The sequence below is a fragment of the Danaus plexippus genome, chromosome 15, assembly GCF_018135715.1.
Source record: "Danaus plexippus chromosome 15, MEX_DaPlex, whole genome shotgun sequence".
Lineage (NCBI taxonomy): Eukaryota > Metazoa > Arthropoda > Insecta > Lepidoptera > Nymphalidae > Danaus > Danaus plexippus.
Window position 1 is genome coordinate 2,722,282 of NC_083547.1, and position 22,220 is coordinate 2,744,501.

The 22,220-nt window shown below is 28.2% G+C and overlaps 1 protein-coding gene across 1 annotated transcript in view; it reads right to left on the reverse strand.

The window, feature by feature from the left end:
• The window catches only part of LOC116766156 (CD151 antigen-like), a 164,145-nt gene that overhangs the window by 116,052 nt on the left and 25,873 nt on the right, over positions 1-22,220 (reverse strand). Inside the window, exon 2 of the mRNA XM_032655879.2 lies at positions 18,840-18,859. The gene's annotated coding sequence lies outside the window, so the exon portion shown is untranslated. The remainder of the gene's footprint in view (positions 1-18,839; positions 18,860-22,220) is intronic.

The window sequence follows — 22,220 nt, forward strand, 5'->3', positions numbered from 1 at the left end:
AAAGTACATGTATATTTATCATAAGAAACAGTAAGAAAGTGATTTGCAACAAAATAAAAAAAAAAACTAAATTAATAATATTCCAAATATATATTTGTATAATAACGTGTGATGTAATAAATAATATAAACAATAATATTTCGTCAAAATCCATAAAAATGGAGAAAGAGCGAATTATAGTTTACAGTATACCTATAGGTGAGAATGTATAATACGTAAATCTCACGGAAAAGTTACTTTACTTTTAAATTTTTTTAACAATTACAAAAGCTTTAAGATCGATATTGTTTTAGACTTTATGACAACTTCAGTGTTGTCTTGAATATTGTGACAGACTCACTTCTTTTTTATGGCGCAAAAAAGTTACTTATGTTCAATAGTAGACTACATTTAAATTTGTTATTAATTTAAATCGATACCTAAATCTCGAAAAGACACATTATTATTATTTCAATAATAATTTTAAACAACAACAACCAGATAGAAAATTTCGAACTAAAACATGAACGTGGAGATGCTATTGTATATAATTTGGTAACAAAGTAATAGTCTTTAAGTGAAGAGACAGCCGCCAATGTCTTATAGTAGAGGAGTGTCTTACAGCAATAAGAAAAACAACCAACTGAATAAGAACTTTGAAGTGGGTTTTGTGACGTCTTTTAAAACAAATAATAAATAATTAGTTTAAGTATTCGTATCTAAAATTGTTCCAAACTTTCAATAATTTAACGGTAGAATTGATGGCTGAATAACTTTTGAATAACATTGTGAAAACGCAATAACAGGAACAAGTACTTCCTGCATTTATTTGTTCCTATATTTATTTTTAGTTTTCACAATAACTTATTTAACAATAATACTTTTAGTAGCAACATTTTTTATATAAAATTGTAGTAAAGGTATTTCTATTTTGTATTTTTCTCGATAAATAGTTTTATTAATATTGAACCGTGTTTAAAATTTAAATTATAATACATTTTAATTACTGATATCGAAAGATTCACTTCTTAGAACTTCCTAATACATACCAAACTAAGTTGTTCTGCATAGGAATGAGGTAAAACTACGCTGATTGAATAAATCTTTTAAACGCATTTCATTTATGTAAATCATACATATATAAAAAAAACCTTTTTATAAAAATATAAGTGTCCAAGGAGCACATTTGACTTTATTTATTAAGTTTCATAGGAACCTTTTATTTTTAGAAAATTTGCAATGAACAATTATCCTTAATAACCGAACTGATCCCAAACCATTCCCTCTAGAATTCTAAATCGCCAATTAAGAACTTTACAACATAAAGTTAGGGACGAGCGAGCTAATAATGTTTTGTGAACTATAGTCGCAATTTCAATGAGCATTATACATCTTGTTCAAATTAATTTTAATTTAATGTAACTATCATTTTATTCATATAGAATAAAAAAAATGTAATACATAAAAAAGAGAAGACTTTTTTTACACGTTTTATTTTCATAATATTTTTGTAAGGATAACAAATTATTGTAACTAAAAATATAATTACAATAAAAGTAACACTTTACCTTATTTTCATTTCTCTTCACTGAAATAAGTTGTCATACTAGTTGGGTGAATGAGCATAGAAAAAATAAGGTAAAGAACATTGTAGTATACAACAATGCGGAAGATAAGAGTAAAAAAGGAAATGTAATCTCTTACCATATAAATTGCCATCACAACTGTTACTTTAATTAAGGCATACAAGAAACATGATATATTAATATGTAAAAGTTTTCGGCTTCCAAGCCAAAATACTGTAATGGTACAAATGAAACTAATAAGCTACAGTTTAACTGGAAGTTCTCAATATAATTTAATTTATGTTATAATTTTATATATAAATATATATATTTTTACTATGACTACAACTTATTTTTGTCCCAAAAATTTTTGGTAAAGTAGTTAATTTAAACATACACTTCCAGCATGTTTTCTGGTGCATATAAAAATATTAGATCAATTAAATCAGGGGATGGTATTCTAAAATTATAATTATTTTTAATTTCATAAATTATATCAATCCCAATATATTCGAAGCAAATTGTAATTAAAGACCTCATACAACTTAACCAAAACAATATCTCTTAAATATTACAAATGGCTATTTAAAAGTTCTATTTATAATAAACAATATTTAATGAATAAATGAAAAGTAAATTTTGTATTTTTATTACATTTTTGTAATAAAAATTGTATTATTTAGAAATATTTAAAACATAAGGATAAATTATTGAAAATTATTGCAATAAACAAATTAGTACCACTATTCTCCGATAAGCCGGCGCGCAGCCGTATATACTATATACGGCTATATATATACGATACTATATATATACGATAGATACCATCTAGCTCATTAATAAAAGTAATGTAATTTTTTAAGATGTTTTATAATTTTAACTACCAGAAGTAGATTTCAAGTCATCAACTGAAATGACCATCAGATTTTTCCCTCATTATTTTTATTATTTATTTGAATTAAATATATCTAGTCATACAGCTTGGATGAGCGCCTGTATTGGATGTAATATGATTCTACCCAACCAAACAATATCATCAAAACTTTGTGCGTTCAAAAATATATAATTTCAACCAGTTCAGGTGCTTGCCTCCTAATTGAGTTCCAAGATTCTTTCCGAAGAAACATACTTACACGAACAGAACGTGTCCAAAGAAGGTTGAATAAGACTTTCTGGAAACTTTTTTTCCATAAATACATATACGATCGTATAACTGGAATAAAATACGAATTCAATATCATCATTGAATTCAGCAAATTAATTATATTTAAAAGTATAGAATATTTCAATGGAGTGGCCCTTAAAAAGCTTTATTAATTAAAAGGCTCTTCACTGTAACTGTATCATTCACTACCAAACACCTCGGCCTATATTTGTTACATACCTTACATAAGGTAGACAGATTCATTTAACAGATCACATTTTGAGTGTAACAATTTATTCTGATTAATAGATTTAATTCTATTGAAGAAAAAAACAAGTTAACAGGCTTCCAAAAAAATTCAATCTGATTAAGTACCATGGAATCCAATCGTTGATAACTTGGCAAGATTGATTGAGAATCTCGGGGGAGACATTAAGACTCATAAAAGAAATAGTCTCTTCTGATGACTGGATGCAAGTTTGGTAAGATACAATATTTGAAGAGCCTTTGTTACGTATTATGGTCTTACGGTTTTAATAATATTTTTTATGAAATAACGTTGAAATTTTGTTCCTCAGTTTCATGTTGCATAAAAGTGCTGGTGTTGTTGTATTACTACCATGGAAATTGTAAATTTATAGATAAAAAAAAATATGCTTCGAAATGAATGCTTGAAACGTCAGAAATATAATACCGTTCAACTACACACTACACGTCGGGCCATTATATATAAAAAACCAAACACAACCCCAAAGAATATTTTAAACAAGTGTGGCGCTTTAATATATTAGTCGGGTAAAAGTTTAAAACGATGTTTATTTAAAAATTTTCGGAGTTAATCAGTAAGTACTATATTTCGTAATACTTTACGCCAGCTTTGTGAATTAAGGTCGATTATAAAATAAATAACATGCTAGAAGTGCAAATATACTTATGCTATGTATAGTCCTTTTTTTCTATTCTTTATTATATATATAATTTTTTTTCTTGAATATATTGTTAGTATGATCAATATCCAAAGGTACATCTTAAGATAAGGCTTTTGTTACAGGAAAACAGTAAAAATTTGTGTAATTTATCGGAGCTTTACTTAATGAATTATAAATGAGCGGACTGCTATTAAAATTCCTTTGTAATTCACGTCTAAATGGATTTTAAGATATTTTAATAAAATACCGAAATATTTTAAGTTAAAAGTTTTATTAAATATATATTTTTTTGGTTTTTAAAAATTTTGAAGTAATTTGAGATTAAGAAAATACTATTTTACCCTCAAATTAATTTCAAAATTTAGGAAGGGTATATTTAGGGTCCTTTTCTTATTTATATAATATTACGATATAAAAATATTTACGATATAAGAAAGTCACAAGACCAAAGTAAAATATATAAAATATTATTTGAATTCCGTATACCTGAAAGATAGTAGTAACATATTTAATTTACGAATACATAAGACCTCAAAATGTTTTTCAGAAACCTAGATTTTGATTTATTCATAAATCTCTACAAGTGGCAGCCCAGTGAGTGCTGTTACGCGAACTCAGTTCCTCGCTGTACTATATTGAAATAGAATTGTACTATTTTTACCTACTATCAAATAATTATTTATTACCAATAGTTGAAATTTGTATTTCTTATACTTAATGATCTGCTTTACATCGATTACTTGTTTATAATGGAACAGCTATGAACTAATAGCTATATAAAACTATTTGGTTAATACCAATTATTTCACGGATTTTTTTTTGTTTTTCTTTTGATCATATGATTTTTTATTTACCGTGAACTTGTTATTAAATCAACAAGAGTATATAGTTTACTATTTGGAATAAACTTTGGAATAAAAGTACGTTATTATATACCATGATAAAATGGAAGTTTGGATTTTTCTAAATTCAAAGTATAAGAAGAATCGCATTTTCAAACAAAACCAAAATTAATATTTAAATATAGTTGAATAATCTAAAAAAAGTAAATTTTACTGAAACTCGTATCTTTTTTAGTGATAATATTGGTAATTATTGTCAGTTTAAAAATTCTTTCACATAAAATGTCATATACCTGCCTAATTCTCCCAAACTTCTGCTGTCGCTTATAATTGGCCCCTTCTAGTTCGATCTTGTTATTAACAATAAAAGAGGTTCACTACACATAGTTTTTATAATTGGTAACCAACACTTAAATAACCGGAAGGTTTTGTTATTTGCATTTACATAAGGTTATTTTAAACACCTAAGTGTTAATGAAATTCATAAGTATTTTCTTTCCCTTTTTGTGTCTTTTTTAAACAGACTCAACTCAAGATGAAATAATCACAACTAATTCGTACCTTGTGATTTTAAGAATAAAAAATAACATTGTATGAGAACGAGGCTATGCATTATATTTTTAAAAAAAGTAAAAAAAAATATGTCATATTGTCCATCATAGCATACAGTTAGAAACTAAGACCGAAACGTTTGTTTTTGTTAATGGTATCCGTCCACATTATGTAAATAGCAATGTACATTTTTAATAACTCAAATAGAGCACTTCTGTAGAGGCCTCCTTTGTAGCCAAAGGCAAGAACATATCTAGGTAAAATTTTGTTATTAGTAAAGGAATAATGTGTCAATAGTTATTATTCAGATCATTATATGAAAATATACTTAATGATTATAAAGGTATATGTAAATATAGCTATGAGTAACTTAAAAGGCACGCTATTTTGTTTATTACTTGTTTTTTAAGTTTCCGAAGATAAAGGTATATTAAAAGTACCGGACTACGAAAATTTTTCATTTTTGTTGAGGAAGATGTGAAAAAGATTTATACTAAACATCTTTTTTTTTTTTAAAGTTAGTTTGATTAGGATATAAAGAAGTGTCACAGAAAATTATAAAATTATAATAAGTTTAAAATTCAAATGTATTTTTTTATTTATAGTGGGTATAGGTATACGATGTCGATTATTAAAATGCTTATTTATAAAAAAATATCTCCAAAAATCCCGTGATCACGGATGTTTACGGAACGACGTGAATATGTAGTTTAAAATGATAAAGAACGCGATAGTGCATTCGAAAATATTAGTTTTATTTAAATGAATTCTCCCGATAGCCTTAGGTATTATAATATCCACAAGACTATTTAAAGTTAAGGTAAAGTCTAGGAAGAAAAATTATTTCTTAAAAAGGGAAAGGAAGCAGCGTTCTGTATTTTTATAGCAACGCTTTATAGAGTTCATAAGTACTTAAATCGGTTTATAGCTGACGAGAGCCTTGTGGAGAGCCAATTATATTGAGAAAAGACCGATTTGAGTACAGGGATTACTTAAACTGGAAGATTTTCTTTAGGCATATTAAATCCTAATTTGTACAAAAGCAACTTGACCAGGACAATAAATATTTTTTATAGTCAAGAAGTTATTTTTGATAGTCGAGTATCTATTAGTATTACTGTTCTTGATATATCTTTTTCTGGTAACGTTTTTATATAAAAATAAAAAGCCTTTGCCTTATCGTTTTAAATCTTTGAATTAATGTGATCAAAAATAGCTCTACAGTAATATAAAATAAAAGTTTTATTGGTTTGTAACACAAAGTAACACAAGTAACATACTTGTCATAGGATTCATTACGTTTCGGATTCAACATGTGAATCTGTTGTCATATAATTCGATTTGAAAAAGCAAGTCTGGGTAAACACAAATTTATGTTATGGCTTCAGAGACCTTTTAGTCTATGACATTTAGAGTTGAAACAGCACATCAATAAATTGCTTCTCTTTAAATATTACTGCATTTATTACCAGATAAATTAATAACGGTGTACTTCATAACTATATTCCATAATTGTACTTGTATTTGTACTGCTTTTCTATGGATATCTAGTATTATTTGAATTGAATTTAAATACCTTTTGATTGAAGAATAATATAAATTTTCTAATATATTTTTTAAGCAATATTATAAAACTTTTGTTTGAAATAAATATTAAATCGACGGAGCAATTAGTAGTAATTATCCTTACAAAGTGTTGCTTTTTATACTTTTAATGATTATAGCTTTCATCACTGTTTTATTAATTGGACCAAAAGTTGGCTAACAGTATCAAAATTATAGGGGGAGTAAAATAGATTTAGTTAACTATAGCTATAAAGAAGATGTGATTTAAAAACCTAAAGATTTATTTAAGAGCATCTCTATGAAATTTAGATGGCTTTTATGTTATAATTATTTTGAGATTTTTAATATCCGTTTAATAATTTGTTATTACGATTTATACTGTTCTTCTGAAATATTTTTTTATTGGAAATGTATTGGAAAAAACATATTATTGATTTTTTAGATACAATCGATTATTTTAAGTAAATAGTGGACTTTTTGAAATTAATATCAGTTATTTACTTCACAAGAGCTTCTCCGTGGTTTAAGTCATGGAATTATGAACATAATATTTCTAAATAATAACATTTATTTTAATTTTCGGAAAATGTCACTCTCTCTCCACTCTCGATTTTTTAACAAATTTATAAACCTTTAATACAGATGTTTAGAGTTATTTCTAAGAAAATATTATCAGTTTAATTTGTGTTCGACTAATAAATGACAATGTACAACCTAAAGGCTTTAAATTTGTATGTGACTGAAAAGTCATAAACTTTACAGAGCCTACAAGCGTTGCAAGAAATGTAAACAACAAAAAATAAATGTTAAACTATTATTATTAAATATTTCTAACATCTTTAAACTATGAAGCTTATTTAGTTTAGACTTATTGCGAGAAAATCATTTAGAATTTCCTTTAGCAATTTATCCCATAAAAATATTTTAAAATATTCCCAACAGTTATTTTTCAATTCTTTATCTTTGATCATAATCTCCTTTCATTACTTTTTAGTTGATTCATGGTCTTATAAAATGATAATAAAAATCTTTCGTAGTTTAGAACAGGTGCATATACATAAATATGTTTCCATTATTTCAGGTTTGTATAACATATTGCACAACTTTCCTGCCAGTTTTATTGGGGTCGGATAAAGCAACGAAAATAAATTTTGCTTTTTGTTAACGTATATAACACGGGCTACAAATAAAAGTGACATAAATTTTTATGTAACTACTAAAAGACAAACTATTACTATTAGTAAAAGGCAAACTATTCTTTCGCTAGGAACCTTAAAAATTTGAAATCTGTATAGCCAGGTAATGTCGTGCGATATCTACAAAATCTCCTATTCATCCACGGCATTTATTTTTGACATGGCAGTCCAGAGAAAATCTATGACCCTTACAGATGCATCAAAAGCTCCCTCCAACTTATTTCGAATAACCGGCGGTTACATGAAATTTCATACTATGAGATAACGCCTTAATTTATACATGAGAATAGGAGTCCTAAGAAATTGCAGACAATCAGATAGACCACCAGCAAAGCGATTCCTAAAGTGGTGCCGTTGTGTCAGTTGATGTATGGAATTCTTCGTGTCATTTCTCTTTCACCGTATTTCGGAATATTATCAATTAATTCTAAAATGTTTTACAAGATTCTCCTTTTATAGATAATGAACATAACTTCCTTATACAATTATTTTTCTAATTAATGTGGAGGTTGATAAGTACGCGAAACTATTAAAATATATATTAAAGGAACAGAAATGCCGGCCCAAAACACGTATCACAACGAGCGAGTCAGCGTCTAAGCGTGGAACTAGAATATTACCGATTTTAAATACATAATAAAATATTGTTTTGCAAATATTTTATGGTAAAACATCTTTAAGATTAGATACGCTGGTAAATTTTTATTATAAAACCATAAAAAAGTGAATGGTTATAAGTGGAAGCAAGAATAGGGATGGTTTTATTTTCGGGTCTCAACTTCATGGATGGAACGGGCTCTAGTTGTTTAGGAGTCACAAAGTGTTAGTGGAAAGGCAATTATATGGTTGGTTGGCTGTTCGTTAAACGTTTCAGTCAGCAATAATTTTAATTGGTATAAATTTTATAAAGCCACTTTACTACGGTTTAACACCGTTTAAGTGTTTTTCTTTAATAATATCTTACGTACGAATATTTATAAATTAAAAATCTTGAAGCTATCGATCTTTACTTTGATGATGGAAATTCATACTAAGGGTATAGAAAAACGAATGGACATTCCTTTCGCACAATTGGGCTAAATTATATCATATTATATTTAAAATGATTTAATATTAATTAACAAAGATTTAATTATGATTCTTTCATTAAACTGACAAGTTATATTCATACATTGTATTTGAAACGATTTGTTAATTATGTATCATTAAACAACTGTTATACATAGTACTGTAGTATTAAGTTATGAGACACATAAGTATGGTTGTAAATTGTAATTAAAACCAGTTGCGTCCTTCAAATTAATTACGATACAACAATTAAAATGACCTGAATCTGAGTGAAGTGAATTATATCGGTGATTAAATTAGCGACAGTACTTATATAGACAGATGCTGTGTCACTTTACTATAGTTATTTATATAAGCAAATTAAAAAAAATAACCTGTTTCCGCAAGTAACGTCATATATTATGGTTTTAAGGTAATCCTTAAAACTCATGTAAAATTGAACTAAAAAGGTTTTTCAATTTCAGTAGAATAATTAAGTTATATACAATTTAATATCTTTAGTTCTAAAATATGTTCATACAATATATATCCTAGAATAGATAGAACATACAGCCCGAAGACAAGTTTTGCTGATGAATATTTATTTAAATATGAATGTTGTTTTATTTGATGTTAAACCAACAATTGAAGATATGATAACAAACACGAATTATTGATATTGCTTTATTTTTTCTTACAAACAAACCTCTTTTACAGTTATTTCAGTATACATCAGATTTTCATGTGTTTTTTGTTTTGCATCATATGCAAAACTATACTGTTGATGTTTCTGTTTAAATTGAAAAGTCGTCCAAACAAAAAATAGTATAGACATTGAGTTGAAACAATACTTATTGTATGTTAATTGCTAAGCTTAATTTATTTTATTGTTTACTAACTTATCATTAAAATGAAACTAATGTATTTCGGATATACAACACGGATTTTATTATTTTAAAACTACATAATCCCGACGTTTCGGTTACTTTTCAGCAACCGTGATTACGGGCAGGCGAGATGTGAATGTCTCTGTCTGTAGTTTTAAAATAATAAAATCCGCGAAGTATATCCGAAATATATTAGTTTCATTTAAATGAATAAAACCCGCGAAAGTCTTAGATCTCATATCACTTATTATTAATCAAACACAAAAAATAGAAAACTTATGCAAATTTAGTTTAAGAGTTATTTAATTGAACTGACTAAAATATACAAGTCAGAATTAACAATAAAATCTATAATAATCCCAAAAAATTAAGCAAATCCATAATTATAGTAGCAACAGTGCGGTACTGTTGCTACTTTTAACAAAACAGTTTAAAAATCTGCATTTTAAACAAGTCTATACTAACAAATAAGTTTGAAAATCGTTCTTTACAAGGAGCTTGGAAAGTTTAGGAGTTAAAATAGATTTTGACGACAGGACAATTGAACATAGTTATGAAAGTTTGTTCGTTTATTTGAAATGATATATTAAACTCGAAGTTTAATAGAAGATGCGCATTTTTTTAGGAGTTGTTGTATTGTTCATTATAATTAATTGTTCTGTTTTAGCCAGCGGACCTGATTACTTGATAAAAACAGGAAAATCTCACCAGTTTTCCAGTGAAAGCTCCCAAAAAAACGACCGCCCACCTTTCATCTCGTAATTTATGTCCTTAATACTGAGGCCTACAATGTGGCATTTTGTTCTCCATTGTGTTACATTTTAAGTACTTTTATACAAAATAATTGAGAAAATTCTTTTGTGTCAGAATAATTATCTCCTCGTTTATCGCCGGAAGGTATATTCTTTACTGTGATGTTATTTTATATTTATTTACACGCCGCATGATTTTTTTTTCAATTATTATTTTACTATTAAGATAATGTACTTAATTTAACTTAAGAAATTAACATTCACTATTAACTCTAAAGGTTTATTTTACATACGAAGGAAATGAGTTTCAGAGTAAATTTTTTTTTAATTCTTTATACTTCTCGTTTGATTGTTGTAAATGTACTTATAAACGCACTTATTTTATTAAGTAGAAGGTCTTCGATTGGATAGCTTTAACTGTACTTATGTGGAAGTTGCTATCATGTGGATATTACGTAAATTCTAAATATTTTCAATGATTTTTTAAATTATAATAAATTACTCTTTCTCTTCCATATAATATTACGAAAGTCAATGATTCTGCGGATCTGTTGAGTCTACTGAGCTCTCATATGTGGTAAATTTATAAGTAAAATTTGTTTTTAGCATTTTCTTCCAGAATCTGATCTCAGGATTACAAGGTTGATGTAATAAAAAGGATTGCTCCAAAAATTAATTTTCCTGTCTCCTTTTTGTAAAATGTAGTTAATGTTTTTGTTATAATAATTATATTAAATTAAAAAACAACAAGTTGATAGGAAATTTTGCAGTTGAAAACACAGTAAAGTATAATTACTAGTCTGAATCCAATGTAAGCAGAGGCATTTTATAATATTATGTATTTTTGTTTCATGAAAAGTTATTCAAATTATATGCATTGCATTTCATGTGTGAAAAATAAACTCAAATATGTAATGCCTACAAATCCGTCTCGGAATTCGATTTAAATACGAAACAAAAACTTAATTGAAACATATAAGAAATTATTTTAAATATTTCATTATAGGAGGCATTAAAATGTAATATATCCAGTAGTGGAATCTCAAAAAAATATCCTAATACAAAATAAAAAAATCTCTCCTAAATAAAATATTATTATTTTAAATAATTAAATAACCTCTTTTACTATTTTAATGATAATTAATATAAGTATAAATATTAAGAAGCTATTGGACATAAAACTCTCTTAATTACTAATTATCTATAAAAATAGATTATTTCTTTAATTGTGAGTCATATATTATATTTTAATGGAATATATTTTAAAAAATTAATAAGTTACGAAGAAGGAAACAACAAAAACCGCATTTTATTATGCAATCGTATTGTTTATTCGTTTTATATCAAGTTACCAATTAAACAGATTCACAATATTTATACAATGGAACCACAGATAATATTACGATCTTTTCAAAGAGTTATCGCATTCTCAGTTTGTAATTAACAAAATCTTTGACGACGCGTAGTTGAACAATTCCTCATTATTACGACCGAAATTTACGAATAAAAAGGTAAATATCAAGTTTTTAACTTTAAGACAATTATTTTCTTTAATTTTTTTATATAATACACAGCATTCCTTATCATAAATTGCGTAATTTTATTTGAGCAGATGGATAAATAGATCGATTACTTTATTTTAAATTAGCATTTCAAACAACGAAAGTTTCACAACTGTTCCAATTATATATTATAATCATTTATTATAAAGGAATTGTATTTTATGTTTAGATATAAAATTCAACAATAATTCCGAATTGAACTTATTTAAATAGATCAAAATGTTACAATATTGAAATATATTTTGTATTTTCTACTGAAAGTACATTTTTATCCTAATGAAGTAACTGGTGAATTTTAAAGAATACTATGTTTAAAAATATAAACATGCAAGATATTTTTTTCTTTCACATGAAAATGAATTAAACAATAAATTTTCAACAAAAGAACTAGATAATTCATGAATGACATTATAATGGTTAAAGAAATACTTTTTTGTATAAAGTTATTTCATAATATTAATAAATGTACTCGACTGTATTGTATGGTACTTTTTTTATTTAATACCTTATCCGTTGCAGTCACCTTTGAGTTATAAAATAATATTCTGCTTCAAGTATATTTTATACATATTCTTCAGAATGGAAGAATCAAATTCAACTTCCATATAAAATTGTATTAAGTTTTATATCACACAATATTGGCACTGTCAATCACAAGCAAAATAGATTTTATATAACAGCAGTTAAGCGTTTTGTATGAAGAGGGTGCAGAAGTTTTAATAGATAGATAGATATTTCAATTTACAAATTTTACTAATAGGTTTTCCAGAATATTCCAGAATATTCCAGAATATTGAGTTCCAATGTTGTACACGCTCTTGTGTACTTTTTTACTTAAAATTTATAAGACTCTATATTGTTAGACATAAATTTTTACACTACTCCCACTAAGATGTTTATTGCTCAACAACTCGTAACAGAATCCCCAGTCCAGCACTTACATCCTATTTATAATATTCAAGGGTAACATATTTAGGTGAGGGTAAGTTACAATATCATACAAAGGGCGCAAGTTTCCCTCGTAAGAGTTTCCATTAAATAATAAAAAACTAAACATTACGTAAAACATGCTATGGCTCTAATTAAACATTATAAAATAAATTGTGAAGTATTTGGACAACTAAATTACTGTACAGAAACATTATTAATATTAATTTACATTATTATAACAAATCTATAGATGGCGCTAGTTCACTATCATAAGAATTCCCATTTAATATCAGAATACAAATAACGTTATGCGTAGAATTATAAAGTACATCACAATATAAATTATTATAAATAATTATTACTAACAATACATATAAATAAAAAATATTTTCTGTAGAGGTATAAATTATTTTACAAAAAATATTTCTTAATTTCAGTAATGCTGCTGGTCTTTTAAGGACACTTTTATGTCCACCATTAGAACTTACTGTGCCCGTATATGCTGATTGCTGACACTGAGAGAGAAATTCACATGATGATATGAAAAAGTAGAAGATTTGAGTTCATAGACTAAAAAAGATACCGATCAATTTCAGTGAAAAGATGAAAGTAAACATGGAAACGTTAAATTATGAAGCTAGCAACGTGGAAAAAATATGTAGCGTAAGCTTTTTATCGACGTCATCAATCACTTCAGACAAACAGAAATATTTGTCTAGAAAAACAGTATCGACATGGATGGAAGTATTTAGAGTGTGACCTTTATCCATTCCGAGAGAATGAAAATAAATTCATTCCATATTGCAGTCACCGTTTTTCACTGAATTGTAAATATTTAATATAGGGTTTTCCATTAAGGGCGCTTGATCTTTCTTTTCTTCCATCGTAGCGTGTGCTGTGTGGCACGTAGCGCCGTCCTGTTGAAACCACATGTTGTCCAGATCCATATTCTCGATTTCAGGCCAAAAGAAGTTGGTTATCATCGACCGGTATCGCTCACCATTGACGGTGACGGCCACACCATTATCGTTTTCGAAAAAATACGGACCAATCACGCCTCCGGCCCAAAATCCGCACCAAACAGTCACTTTCTGCGGGTGCATTGCCACTTGGTAAACCTCGTGTGGATTGGTCTCGTCTCAAATACGGCAATTTTGCTTGTTGACATAGCCATTCATCCAAAAATGCGCCTCGTCGCTGAAGATGATTTTTTTGCCAAAATCGGCGTCAACTTCCAACTGCTCTAATGCCCAGTCAGCGAACACACGGCGCTGTCTATGGTCATTAACCTTGAGCTCTTGGGTCAGCTGGATCTTGTACGGGTGCAGGCTCAAGTCACAACGCAAAATTCGCCAAGTTGTCGTCTGCGAAAGGCCGAGTTCCTGTGCGCGACGCGGAATTGACTGCCGCGGGTTTTCGAGGACACTGTCGCGCACAGCGGCGATATTTTGGGCAGATCTCGCGTTACGTTGACGCACGGGAACCGGCTGATTGTTAACTGACCCGGTTGACTCGAATTTGTCCACCAATCGACGGATAGTCGACTCGGCAGGACGATCATCGCGACCGTAAAACGGGCGAAGTGCGCGGAACGTTGCTCGAACTGAAGACCCATTTTCATAAAACAATTTTATGATTTGCACGTGCTGCTCGACACTGTAACCTGCCATGGTGGTTTGGGAGGACGGAATGAATATAACACACTGCATTTGACAGCTGTCACTCAAACAACATGGCCGCAATCAGCTGTCAAAGTTCAAGCGTCCCTATTGGAAAACCCCATATATGATCATCTCTACACAATCTTTGCAGCGGATACTGAATTTAATTATTTATTTTAAGGACTGTATCAGTTTGTAGGTTTTAATCACATTTTCTAATATGTTTCTGTTTGTTTTTCTTTTTGTTTTAGTAAATGTTGACCCAAAAAGCTTGTTAATTTCATGAACGTCACTAGTGTGCTTTAAAGTAAGCATAAATGTTTTGTACTTATATAGATTAGATTACTTAAAATTAAAGAATAGCAAATTTTCAACAAATCTCTCCAGTTTTAATGTTCGAAACTGCTTATAAGAACTGAATTATAATACTTTGAATTTTTTTTCTACAGCATTGTTTTGAAAAAAATAAATAAATAAAATGAAATCACTTTGGGGTCTCATCCAAATTTAAGTCATCTTTTTTTATCAGATCCATTTCAGCGTGAACATAAAATCTTTTCAAAAAGAAGATAACGAGATAAAAATTTTCTTCATTCAACTAACATATTTTTAAGGTTAATTAATAATTTTTGACGCATTCTTCAAAATTTTTACAGTTTTGATGTTTACAAATTTGTCATAAAATGGTTTACAACAAATAGTGTTATAGGAAAACATTTCAGAATAATGAAAATGGAGACGATAAATGGCGAGCGGGTCGGATAAGTTTTCAAGGTGGTTATGAAACATGATCTCCGTGACAAGTTAAACAAATTTGAAAATACGTGTGGCACTCGGAGACTGCCGCGGTAAAGCTATTGCATAGCATTTTTTATCAACTTAAGCAATTATAATTATATATTTATTTTATTTTGGCCGAAATTTTTTTTCTCGTGGACGAAGACAAAAAGCACCTAGCGTTGTGTGTGAAAGAGAGAGAATTAGTTGTGAGCAGTTAGCAGCTAGTAAACCTTCATACGTATAGTCGCACGCACACATACACCGAGCCGAAGTTTGCCGAACTGAAACGACGTTCGACGATAGGTGTTAGTAATTTTCGTTACGGAATTTCTGGATTCGGTCTCCACGCTCTAGACCTGCGATAGAAATAATGCAATAGCTTAAAAAATAATTGCTGTTTTTAATTAACTTTTAAGTTAGTAAATTGTTTTAGCGATGATTCGTCATAATATCATAAAAAAAGTTCTATATAGCATTGTTTAAAGCAAACATTTTCAAATTTTGCTTATTCTCTGTGCGAGATTTATTATGATATTATAAAACCATAAACGTATAAAACGTGAGAACTGTCACAATCATTCGTCTTTCATTGTTGATAGTATGATTGTATATTAATTTAAATATCAGAAGTATAAAAAATATTTATTATTTTTAAAAAAGTGGAATACTTTTAATTTTGCAAATTAATGATCAAATTTTTCTTAGACTTTTAATGACTATAGAGGACGACTAGTGTACGTAACTCAGACAAGATATATTATGAAGCTCATCGAGTGGATTTTTTCATACTTAGAACAGCTTAGTCATAATCTAATCCCATCCACTTAAAAGTGATAATACGTATCATGTCACTCTTGTGTATGGAAGTAGTATCTATAAATCTGTAAATATTAATTTGGAATAAGTGAATAATTTTATCTTTAGTTCACTTTTTCTTTTATAATATATAGGAGATAGGAGATACTATTATAATATTAAAGTGATTGATGAAAACAGAATAGTATGAAACTAGTTAAAGTTTCTCACTAGTCGCATAGTCTCAATTTATAAAATTCTAGCTCAATAAGATTGCATTAAAATGTAATATTTTATTTCTTCTCGCGTTATTTCTATGATTACACCTAAATTAACTTATTCGTACATCATTTTAAATATAACAATGTATCTACTTTAATGTCACTTTAATCTTTTTGCTTCCTTATATACTCTTTATGTATATAAGTTAAAATTATAAGATCTTGGGAACCATCTAACATCAGATGGACAGTTTGCTTATTAGTTAAATTATTTGTTTTAAAAAATTATTGTGTTTAACTCAGTCTAAACCGCTAGTAATTAATCACTACTGTACAAACAAATTGACAAAAAATGTTGGATAGCCATGAATAAGATTACCTTGGTCTGTTTAATAGAAAGTTTACCTTAAACGAGCAGATCAGGTTGGAACCTGTTGAATCTAGGTGAAAGATGATTCGCTAGACTGCTGAAAATCCAGTCCGACTTTGTGTTCGGAAACTCTTCAAGATGTAAAATACTTAAAAAAATCTATAGATGGTAAAATACAAATCGAGTCTATAAAAGAACTCTGAAAAGATAAAAGGTATAAAGTCTGAACTAGACATAACAGTCAAAGTCTAAAGTATTATTAAATAATAAATTTAGTTTGATTGAACGGCAATATTGGCCATAGCGAAACCAATTAAACTCTACCTAAAAAAATAACGTAAATGAAATCGAGAATTTTTAGAAAGCAAGCGTAGATTATTAATAAATAGTAAATTATAAACGTCAAATTAATTATGAAAGTTAAAAGCTAATATATACGATGACCGTACAAAAAAAACATAACAGACAAGCCGACAATCATCTTACGACGGTAAATAAAACATTCCACTTTCAAATTCAAAATAATATATGTTTGAGATCAAAACATAATTATTTAATTTTTTGGATATTTATTTTAAAAAATGTTTTATTTTTTTATTTTACGTGAACAGTGATAAAGTTAATTTTATTATTCATATATTAAAAAAATAATACTGATATAAGGAAGGCAATTGTTTTGTTTCTTATAGTTAATATACCTTAACAAAGAGAAGGGACAAAACAAGTATAGAATTTACTGGAATCAAATTTAACGATGTAATGATAAATACCTCATTGAAAAAAACTCTATTTAAGTATCATAACATTTTTCTACGTTATGTAGTTGTCTTGAACTTCGGAATTGGACTCCGATAGAAATTTATAAGACATCTGTGTCGGAGTAACTTGATTTTATATCAAATACAACTGCTATGCCATGTTTCTTCAACTATACAAAATTCGGAGCATATTAACGTCTTTTCTGTTGTTACTTTTAATTAAAATCTTTAAGTAGAATTTGAAATTGCTTGAACGAGTAAAAACATTCATACGTACAAGCATACAATCATCCTCGCAGATTTTCTCATGTATAATATGAGGGTGATGCTCATATATATAATATTTATCTTTCTATTGTATACTCGTACATATCACTATCACTCGTATATAAACAGTATCATTCTTCATCTTTATTTTCTTTATACCTAATGAAATTCAAGTAGTTTTATAAAAGGACAAATTTTGCTTCAATTTGATATTCATAAAAAAAAATATTTTGCATATGGACAACTTTTTAATGATTTTCAATTCATTATTATTTATAATCTTATTGTACTCTCATAAATTTTTTAAAAGTATTTAAGTAAGTAAGATCTAAAGTAAGATTTTTTTGTAAAGGCATATATGTATGTATAAAAAAGAAAGATATTTTAATGGCCTTATTAGGCAACTTGGGGCTAGAAGCAATCAAAGAAAATTCGTTTGGATTTATTTGGTCAACTTCTTCTTAGTAACAAATTTTAATAATTCCTAGCATAAAATGATCAAAACTTTACACTTTGCACTTAATTGGGGAAGAAAGATCTTTAGATATTTTTCCAACCTTTCAGAATTAATTTATCTACAACAAGATAACTTAAATAAATAAACATTTAAAATCAATCGGTTCTGTTTAAATGTTGTTATTTTTACAAAATACCATGAACCCCTTAAAAATATGTATTTTTTTTTAAATTTTCTAAGCTGTAAAACCATTCAACTGTCATTTTTTTTTTAAATCAATCAGGAAATTTACTCCAAACAAAATATATTACTGCTAAGAGGAAAACGTATCCTTATAACGCTTGACAAATTGTGCCGTTATGTTCATGTGTTTCGGAGTTTGAAATGTGTTTTATTTTGGAGTTGCAGAGCATCTGCTCGGTCAAATTAAAATATGACCCAACATAAAAAAGACAATGTATATAAGAGAATTCGGTGCATAAAACAAAGGTTATCAATTTATCGAGATAAGTATTGCTTTCAATATTTTATATAGATTTAAAATGAAAATATTCTTTTAGAAATAAAAAAATAACGAACCAAATTCCCAGTTGTGGAATCTGAAACAGAAAATTATTGAAAACATTAAAAGCGTAGAAACAAAAAAAAAATTATCATCCAGAAACAAGTTCAGTATTCTGTTATTTATAAGGAACCCATTATAAACTTCTAAAAAAAGATTTAACCACCATCTTATATTATATGTATGTATCTTAATACAAAACATCCCTTAGAGACGAAACCTGTCAACATTCCATGGATTCACCGTGCGGTGAACAAGTAGGAAGGCCAAAGATACGGATATATTAAAGACCTTTATTCGGCAAAACGAGAATTCTAAATACAAGATTCATGCAATGAGCTTAGACATGCAGAATTAGTGGCTACACATGAGAGATTTTTGTATCCCATTAGCACTAAAATGACGCACTTTCGTGTTTCGTGATTGTGATTGTGATTCGTGATTGGTCGCCAACACTGCTAAAATTTTACTTCAATGCGTTCCAGATGACTCTCCTAGATGAGAATAATTTAGTAAGATGGAGCAAAGGTACCGAAAAAACTTGTTACATCTGCGGGGAGGCATTTGGAAATGCTAAGCATTTGCTGGTGGGATGTAGGGTACTCCTAGATAGCGGTCAATATTCCCGTCGTCACGATAGGATTTTAAAAATCATACGTCAAGCGGTTAGTCTATCGGTAGCAAGAGCGCAAAAAGAAATAACCACGAACCAACGATCAAAAGGTTTTGTGAGAGAAAGCACGAGGTATAACAGCCAAATCTCTCTACAACATGCTAAAAGACTTGGGCCTATCCGGAACTTATATCAGTTCATTCTTGGCACGTACTTCGAAGGCAGCCCTAGTAGGTTCTTTTCAGAATTGGTTAGGTAGAGAGAGGAGCTTGCAAGGTCTAGGTGAGCTTTTAACGCGCGTTAGTTAGGGGCCCCTTAAATCTACACCTGGATCGCAAGTCCCAGGCTCCTATGGAAGCTCGTCTCCCTGCAATGCGATGGACCCGGCACCCGCACGGTGAATCCATGGAATGCTGAGACGTTTCGTCTCTCTATAGGCTATTAATATTGCTGCTAACAGTTGTTATGGCTTCAGCGTCTATATATTCTGAGTTGTTTTTACAGTTTTGTTAGCAGTTTGATTTATTAAGAAAATTATGTTCGGTTTTTCTCAGGAGCCTATAAAAGATGTTTTTGATAATGGAAAAAGTAATATCCACACCTTCATTGTTCTTGATATACTAGTATTCTAAACAGTTAAATCATTGACTTTCTGTCATTATAATTAATTTCATATTACCATTTGCTTTAATTTTCAGGATTACCATTCAGATTAACTTTTACAACATACACATATTTGAATATAGACAGAGAAAACCAATTATATATTACTATGCTAATACTATTTTAGTTTACACCTCACTTCCGAGATTATTTCGCTGAACAATCTAAAAGCTTTCAATTAGCGAAGACTTATTGCTGATTATTACAATTTTAATTGAATTGATTCTGTAACAGTATTGATTATTGTTTGTAGTTCAAAAAGCCGTTAGTATATATTCATATTAGAAGAAAGTAAAACGTCTAGTATGTTAACTTTTACATAAAGCTGTTTTTAAAGTGTGAAAATTAATACATTTTTTTAAATGTTGACACTGAAATTTAAACGAAGTATATTATGTAGAAGATTGTGCAAGATTTCAGTTAAGATACAAAATTTTTCTTACGAATAACGTAAGAAAGAAAATTGTTTTCATTAAATTGAAATACGATGAATACTTACGTTTTTGTATGGTTCAAAAATACTTTTTGTTAAATTTGATATTAATAAATGTATTAAATATGTAATTTAAGGTTTTGCTTATTACACTTTTTCATAAACACTATGTAATTTTAAGATTTGTTTAAATAACTCAACCATTGCAGTTATCTGGTAGTTATCTGGTAGGTATCTGGTAGTAGTATCTATAGACAGCTGTTACAGTAATTATCTATCTAAAAAATTTAAAAATTAAACCTTTTTTTTTAACATCAATACTTTGAACATCTTCGAATAATATAGAAATAGTAAAAGCAGAACTGAATTATTGTTTCTTACTCAAAACTAATAGAATTTTAAATTTGTTTTGATTTATTATAACTACACCTTTCCTAAGAAAGTATACGATACAAAATACGTAAAATTATTTCAAATAAAATGGCAAGCAGTGGCAAATAAATACGTTATATCAAAAGTCAGATAAAAGTTTCAATATCATTTATTCTGTTTGTTATGACCATTCCAGTCGTTTACTCCCACTGGGTATTGGTATAAAAGCTTCCACAACTTACAAAAGGGCACACGCTCGACAACTCTTTGAACTCGCTATACAATGTTAGTATGAATTAGTCTTTGTACTGCTTTTGTTAAAATAAAACCTTAGAATCTTTTAATAATGTGAGAACAAGGGACACGAGTTCTTTAATCTTACCAGAGTACTAAGCGGCAGATAAAATAAATTTTTAGGCCTTTTTTTTAATTTACAATTTAATATAAGGTTACTTGAATTTATCAGGAAACTATTATGATGAACGGATGTTTTAATGAAGCTAGCAAAAAGAAGTTAGTATAATATTAATAAAATTAGCATTTGGTACTTTTGAAAATTATTGCTATCTGTATTAATCTTCGAATCTTAGTTTGACATGATGTTATTCTGTTATATAACTTTTTTTTTTTATAATATGGCCTTCATCTGCGCAAAAAAGTGCACAGTATATTCTTTCTGTGTGTTATATAACTTTAATTATTGTTTCTTTTAATATTAAATTATTCAGTGCTTTTCTAAAGTACCAGTAATATACACAGGAATTTACTTCAATCAAACAATGAGTTTCAATATAAAATATCTTTAACAACATCCTCAAAAAATGTTTATCATATTGAAGAGAAAAGAAAAATTAAATTATATTTCTTTATATAAATGTGTTTTTTTGGCCATCAAAACTCTTTTTTAAATGAATGATTACTTTTAATTTATTAGGATAATATTTAAATAGTAAGGTATTTTTAGAAATTCACTGCATATCCTTATTTAAATATAATAAAGTGAAAGTGAGGAAAAGTCTCAAAAATATGAAAAAAAAGTTTTTATATTGTGTTAATAGTTTCGTCGTTTTATGAAAATTTATTTTTTATACAATTATTTTAGAGCAGACTATTGAAAATTTGAAATGTTAGTTTTTATTACTACCAAATTCACAATAGGCGCTCATGATGTCTCAACTTAAAAGGTTGAGGTAAACAATTTAAAAGAAGTCCTTGTTATCTTAATAGTAATTAACTAAATATTCAAAAGTGTGAATGTCTTAGTCAATAACAGTCAATAAACAGCGGAACAATTTAAAAAATAAATGTACGTGTTAT